Raw genomic sequence first — 7,789 nt, 5'->3', positions numbered from 1 at the left:
GCGGGGGAGCTAGGGGGCGGGGCGGAAGTGACGGTGAGCCTTTTGAAGCTCGAAAAGGCGGGTATCTCCGTCCACGCTAAGTTTGTGAAGTGTAGTGGGCCCTTCAAGTTTTGGGAAAAGTTTTAATAAAGGTCTGAGGGCGCTGTGCTTTCACCATGCACGTGGAATGTCGTTTAGACACCTACTGTTTTGGAGTAAGTAAGTAGGTGTAACAAAACCAGTATTATGGAACCGACCAGTGATTTTAGAACTAGGTTAATTGACAGTGTTGTTAAAATTACCTGTGGCTTTTTCCAATCTAGCCGCTGGCTTTCCTCCAGAGGTAACACTTTCCTGTATTTGGAATTTATTCCTTTGCTTTTTAAAAGTTTAGTATAAGTATGTGTTTAATTTGATAAACTATTGAGCTTTACAAGGATAGTTTATTGTTTATGTAATCATCTGCAACTTTTTTTCGCTCAACAATAGGCATTTAAATCATCCCAAATTGTTGCATATATTTGTTTGTAGCTCTCGTAACTTAATTTTACTGTTATGTACTGGGGATGTTAACTGTGTTTGACAGTTTATCCTTTGTATTTCCCAGCTTTTGTCATTAATTCGGCTACAAAAATGCAAGTTTTTTTTTTTTTTAAGAGTATACCATATATCTAGAAAGAACGATTTCAACCACTTTCTAATTATAATTGCTTTAAAGTTTTGGCGATTGTAATTCTTGGTTATCTAGGAGTTTGAAGTTGTTGATTTTTTTTTCCTTGAGAACTGGTCATATTTTTCCAGTTCTTTGTATACTGAGTAATTGTGATTTTTATCCAAGACGATTTGAATACTATGTTGCATAGACTCTGGAGAATGTAGATTTTTTTGTTTTGTTTTGTTTTAGGAGGTCATCATCAATCCAATTTGGTTCACATCTCAAGTTGAGTCTCACCTGAGGGTGCTGGTTCCCTATCAGTTCAGTTTTCAAAGGCTTTACTGTGCTGCATTGAGTCTTTTCTATACACACAACACTCAGGATTTATTTTGGAACTGGGTAATAATTTAAATTGTAGTTCAGTTCCATATCTCTTGCTACACAGCTTTTTGTCTAGCCTGCAGATGCTCAGTTCAGGTGTGAGCACAGAACTTATGCGGATTCATATGTAAAATTAGGGAGTTCCCTTCCCCAGCTCTCCTCTTTTTGATATTCCTCTTGTACACTCTGTTTTGCAGGGTGTCCTTTTCCTAGTAGAAATATGCGACTTGGAGTTTTAGCTTTGTGCCATAGCTACAGCAGCTGACCGTGACCCACACTGGAACAAAGAGGTAGGAAAAAAGAGGAAAAAACAAAACAGAAGTCTTCCTCCAAACTTTTCAGACCATAGAGGCACCCTTTCCCAGTTTCCCTGCCTGGAAAGACAGGGATTCTCTTGGTGGTGTAGCTATCCAAACCTGGGCCCTGACTGTCAGGTCAAAGCCTGGAGGGCAAAAAGGAGAAAAAAAGCAAAATATTACCCACAGACTTTAGTTCACAGAAGCTCCTTTTCTCCCTTCATCTGGCTAGAAATAGGGGGTTTTCATTTTTGCTCTCTGTTCTGCCACCACATTTTCATTAGGTGCCAGGCCTTCGGTCAAAAACACACAGGGCATTTTGCTTAGTTTTTATTCTCTTCCCTGTCTTCCTGTTTTTGTTTACTTTTTGGTCCTCAGGCATTTGCTTTTTGTATTTTATCCTGACCTTTTAGTTGTGATTAGTGGGAAAGATAGGCAGAAGTGGTCTTACTTCATTTTGGCTGGCACTGCAAGTCACGAAATACAAGTTACCACTATGCATCCATCAGAATGATCAAGATGAAAAATCAGGCGATTGTTGGAGAGACTGTCAAGCAGCTAGAATTCTTATACACTGCTAGTGGAGTGTCAAATGATTCCATGCTTTGGAAAATGTTTGTTAGGCTCTATTAAATCTGAACATATGCATACCCTATGACCCTAAAAGTCCACTGCTAAGTATATTCCCAACAGAAATGCATGTATGTTTGCTAAAGGTGTATGTAGTAATGTTCATTGCTGCACTATTCATAATAGCCCCAAACCAGAAGTTCCCAATTGCTTATGAATGGTGCCTGGGTAAATTAACTGTGATACGTTCACACAGTGGCATTCTATGTAAGACAGTGACAATAAACAAATCATAACCACAATGAAAATTATAGCTATCACTTGAAAACACAATACTGAATTGAAAAAGCCAAATACAAATTGGTACACACATGTTATATGATTCTGTTTATATGAAGTTCAAAAGCAAGCCAAACTAGGGCATGGGGGATGGGGGGGATAGTGACTGGAAGGGAACATAAGCCTTTTGGAAACCTGGTGATATTTTTCATGATCTGGGTTCTGGTTACACAGGTATCTTCATTTTATAAAAATTCATTGAAATGGGTACTTGTCTGGGCATTTAAAAAAAAATTTTAACGTGTGAATGAACACTTCAATTTTCCCATCTCACCATATCTTACCTATCCTCACTCAGTAGAGCCTTGTTAAATAGCACACCAACTTTAGGGGCAAAGGGAATGATAACAGACCCCTCTGTGACTGACCTGAGTATGAGTGGTATGTGGATACCTTTTGGCCCTCATGGTGATTGAGGTTTCTTTTAGTTGTGATGTTGAATCTGCCATAATTCTTATTAAGTTGTATTACAAAGCTGAGGGTTCTACAGTTAACTGAGGGTTTGAGGTGGCAGTGATCCTACTTCTGAGGATTACCTACATTTCTAGACTCAAAGAGAATTTTCTTAAAATACAGATAAATCAAGCACATTTTGTTCTTGTATGTTCAGACATATGCCTGAAAAAATATCTGCTATTGAGGAGTTCCCGGTGTGGCTCAGTGGTAATGAATCTGACTAGTATCCATGAGGAAGTGGGTTCACATACCAGGCTTTGCTCAGTGGGTTAAGGATCTGGCGTTGCCATGAGCTGTGGTGTGGGTCGCAGATGTGGCTCGGATCCTATGTTGCTGTGGTTATGGCATAGGCTGACAGGTTTGGATCGCATTCGACCTCTAGCCTGGGAACTTTCACATGCCACACCTGCAGCCCTAAAAGGCAAAAAAAGACCAAAAAATCTGCTATTTCCAAACAACGAAAAGTAACTTTTTATAAAGTTCCAAATCTTAAATTCAGTGCATGATTCATGATCAAAATATATTCAAATAATTTTTTTTTAGTTGACCAGAATTTTTTTAAAAGAAAAAATTTATAGAGACTGCCTTTAGGTCCTAATCACATGGGCCTTTTGCAACATGGAGCTTACTTCTCCAAAGCCTGCAGGAGAATTTCTCTACACTCTATTCCTGTTGCTGCTACTGCTGTACCGTTACTATTACTTACCATCACCACCACTGCAACTGTCATCTTATATACATAATGTAATGATGAGAGAAACAGTTCCATCACCTTTGCATTGTAGTATAACCTAATGAAAGGAGTGACATCCCATTACATTAACAGGTCCTGCCCACAGGCAAAGGGAGGTAATACAGGGCATGTAAACCAGGGGGTAGTGATCCTGGAGCCATCTTAAAAACTCTGCCTACCACAGCTTTTGGATAGACAAATGTTCCAACAGATGGTCACTACAGTTGTCACTGTCTCAGGGCATTGAAACATCCTTAAACTGACTGTCCACCTTTTCTCTTTCATTTTATGTATGTATGTATGTATGTATGTATGTATGTATGTATGCCTTTTAGGGCCACACCTGCAGCATATGGAGGTTCCCAGGCTAGGGGTCAAATCAGAGCTGCAGCTGCTGGCCTACACTACAGCCACAGCAATGCAGGATTTGAGCGCGTCTGAAACCTATACCGCAGCTCATAGCAACACTGGATCCTTTAACCCACTGCATGATGCCAAGGATCCAATCCACATCTTCATGGATACTGACCAGGTTCATAACAAACTGAGCCACAACGGGAACTCTATCTTTCACATTTTTAAAAGAATCAATAGAGTTTATAATAGTGCTTGGGATGTGTGTGAATATCTATAGACCTGCAAATCTCACATACGCCAAATATATATCTCTAAGAAGTTTTTGTCAAACAGATTTTTTTTTACAATTTAAAATAAATGTGCTGAAAGAAATGTCGAGAAGTTGTTAAGCATTGTTTACCTAGTACGCTTTACGATTTGACATTCCTGGAAATTCAGTGGATTAAAAGATGTGATTATACATATATATATTCTTCATATATATCCTGCAACTTAAATTAGTCTTTTTGTTCTGGGCAAACCACTAATAGGAAATTATTGCCAGCTGGTGTTTCAGAGTCCTTTATAAATTAATTATAGTATTTACTAGTTGTGTGGGAGTGGAAAAGTCTAATTAGGTCAAGGTGGCTGGCCCTGCTGGAGGCTGAAAGGCAAAGCAAGTATAAGGTGTCCATTACAAATTTAATGCAGTACTTTCTAGACTACATGCTTTTTAAAAAAAGTGGATAATACTGAGATTATGCCCAAATTTATGGGAAAAATCATATAATCTGAAAACAAATTTATTAAAATCTGCCATCAACCTGTGACAAAGATAAGATATTTTAGCTGACATAGGACTTCAGAGGTGTTTCATGCCACAGGAATAATGGGATGCTTGATGCTAACACATATACATTCATTCACTTACTCGCTGTATAGGACAGGGTGAGGTATTGTAACTACAAAGAGGATGATAGATATCACAGCCTCTTTAAGGAGCGCACAGAGTGCTGGTGAATAGAGACGTTTAAAGAGCAGTGTCCTAAGTGTCGTATAGGCATAATTAGAGGATATTATGGACAATCCCAGGTGGATCAACTCTCACAGTTCATGGGTGAAAAAGGGAACTGCATCAGTTTTATTTCATTATAAGTAACAGAAACCAAAAGTGGTTAAACGCCCCTTTCAGGGTTAGGACAGGAGTGAGGCAAAAAAGCCACATGGTACATGACGCTTAAGGCCCTCTCTCTCAGGCGCTGGCTGAGCCTGGACGTGTCACTTGAGGGTACCTCCTTAAATTTTGTTCACTTGGTATCTGACTCACCCTAGAACTGGTCCAGTTTATTCCTTCGGTCTTACCCTTAGTCAAATTTTTTTCTCCCAGTTTTCCTTCCAGTGAAAAACAGTTGAGAAGTTCATTTGCATGATAGAAATAACTAAAAGCAATTTAGTGTATACATTCTTTTAAAAGGAATGTTCAGTTTAGCAGAAGTTAAGACCTTAACTTTAAACCATTGTTCAAAAACTCAAATGTTTACAAGGGCCAGGCAGCAGCTTAAATGAGTGAAGCAGGCCTGTGTAAGACACTAGGTTGTAAAGGAGTTTGTGACAAATTATTCAAAAACATTCAGATATCATCTAAAAATACTGTTTTAGCCAAACAAAAAGTGCCTGCTGGAGTATTTGGTCAGTAGAATAGCTGTTTGTGCCCCTGCCCAAGGTTAAAGGCATTCAGTTGCTATGTTAGGATTTCTGTAGGCAAATGGATGTGAGTACTTTAAGAGAAATGGGTGGAAAATATTACTTTGTAAGATTCCTTGTGAGGCCTTATTAAGCATTTCTTTGGCTTTCTCATAGACTACAAGATTGGGTCAAATTATTTCCATTCTTTACTGTCACTGCTTGTTCTGTTGCCTGTATTCAGTGAGCCACAGGATGTAACTGGAGAGTTGCTCACAGCTAGAAACTAGAGAAAAAGTTTAAAAACAAAGTTATAACATTGCTAGAACTCTTAAAAATCTCTTATCTGGAGGAGTGGATAAAGCGGTCACAGTTTATATCTGCTTAATGTGCTTTCCTATTGCAATCTCTTACTCCAGATGCTTCTGGGGAGAATGGTAATCAGGGTGCTCCCTGTAACCCCAAGCACAATTTGGGATTCTTGTCCCGGGCTGTCCAATGAGAACACCCAGTCTCCTAAAGAGGAGGAAGAAGTAGTGGCCTGGGTCATTCACTTACTTTACCTGAGGGATAGTACTAGGAAAAAGGAAAGGGAGGTGATCTGGTCTAATCTCAACCAGACTTCCAGATAAATAGAATAATGATTTTATAGGAAGAGTTGCCTTATATGTAGGATTGCTTACTGTAAATAAATCTATTGATTGATGGAACATGGCCTTCCAAAAGAATGTCATGTAAGCTACACAACTCTCAGGTATAAAATGGAGATATTTCATAAATTACATGCTTCTCTCTGTGAGGTAATAATCTACAAAGCCTCGCACAGGTCTTGTCTATTATTCTGGATGCATGGATTCAAAGGACTTGGCAGGAATGTCCCAGACCTTTCTCTGCTTTGTCTTTGCCTGTACTCTTAAAATTTTTGATAAAACTTGATGCTAGGTAAGAGCTCTGATTTGTATGAGTCTGATTTAATAATCCTATGTGTTAGCCTGCCTGGTCATGGTGATTAATTGAAAAATGAATATGTAAACCATGAAAGACCAATCAGAATTATTACCTAGGATTTGGTTCGGAATGTTGGGAGAGAGAAGTTCTCTCTCCTTTTGAGTTCCTAAGCTAGTAAATGAGAGTGTGAGAGAGCCCTCTTACAAAAAGAGTCAAGGAGAGATAATCAGAGCTGATGGGTGGAGAAAATTAAAGGGAGTGGAGTGGGTAAGGGATAGGGAGAGAGCGTGAATTCTGAACATAGCATTTCAATCCCTGAATTTTGTTCTGTCTGAAGCCGCATCTATTTCCTGTACTTCCAAATTACATAAGCCAAGTGAATATATTCTCTTTTTGCCCAAGGTGGATTACAGTGGGTTTCTGTCACTTGAAACCAAGAATTGTGACTAAAATTATAGATAAAATTTGGTATGGGCTGGGAGGAGGACCTGGGAGCTCAGGAACAAACAAGCCTGCTAGAAAAGAATAATAGATCTCAGAGATAAAAATCAGATCAGAAACAAGGAAAATACGTACCTGAAAGTTATTTCAGACTTCCACCTCTAGTTCAGGCATAAACATTATTAGAATTTTAATAAGATTGCAACTATTAGAACAATATTTTTAAGCTCTTACCCTATGCAATGTGAAGGGATGCTCTTTTATCTTCCTCTTCTTTTGCTAGCTATACTCTGTGTGTACCTCTTTTGGGACTCTGTGACATGCTAGCACGTAGTGTTTTATAGCTTTGGCTTTAAAGCAAAGCTCTATTTTAGCGATTATCCCTCCATGCTGTAATTACCCATTTGTTTTATCCCAAATTTCTCATGGATAGTAAATGAATCTTATTTATTTCTTTAATTTCAGCACCTGGAATATAGTTAGTACTCAATATTTGTAGAACACATGAGAGAAATTGTGTTTTTGCCATCATTGAAATTATGCACAAGCCTGACCAGTGTGAAATTGTACAGGTTTGATTCACTCCCATTCCCTACCACATGTGCCTGATTACTTGATATGCAACAAAATGTTTGATTGTGATGAATGCTATTATTGTTAAGGCATGTTGCTAACATTTGCTGCAATAAACAAGGAAGCACTACTTTAAATTGTTCCACAGTTTAGCATAGTGGTTAAAATCTTGGGCTTTTCCGTATGTTTAGCAAAAAAGATGACCTCAAGTTGAAGGTTAGGTGTCTATTCTTTTCAGTATATGGGCCACACAAATCCTTGACCTTGGTAGTTTTCTAATGAGTTCAGATACATGTACTTTACATTTTCTAGGTCTTCTCATGGTTCTTATTAAAATAGTTGGTGCAAAACAAGCCCTTCCTGCTTTCCAGATGACAAATATCATCTATTTAGCTTTCT

General features: G+C 38.5%; 1 long non-coding RNA gene across 3 annotated transcripts in view; it reads left to right on the top strand.

The window, feature by feature from the left end:
• LOC106507647 overlaps positions 27 to 7,789 on the top strand; it is a 226,416-nt gene continuing 218,653 nt past the window's right edge. For all 3 annotated transcript variants that reach the window (XR_002345146.1, XR_002345145.1, XR_002345144.1), the window contains exon 1: positions 27 to 194. This is a non-coding gene — a long non-coding RNA (uncharacterized LOC106507647). The remainder of the gene's footprint in view (positions 195 to 7,789) is intronic.

Source organism: Sus scrofa, chromosome 6 (genome assembly GCF_000003025.6).
Source record: "Sus scrofa isolate TJ Tabasco breed Duroc chromosome 6, Sscrofa11.1, whole genome shotgun sequence".
NCBI lineage: Eukaryota > Metazoa > Chordata > Mammalia > Artiodactyla > Suidae > Sus > Sus scrofa.
The sequence above is the reverse complement of the archived record's forward strand: the minus strand, read 5'-3'. Positions and strand labels throughout refer to the sequence as shown.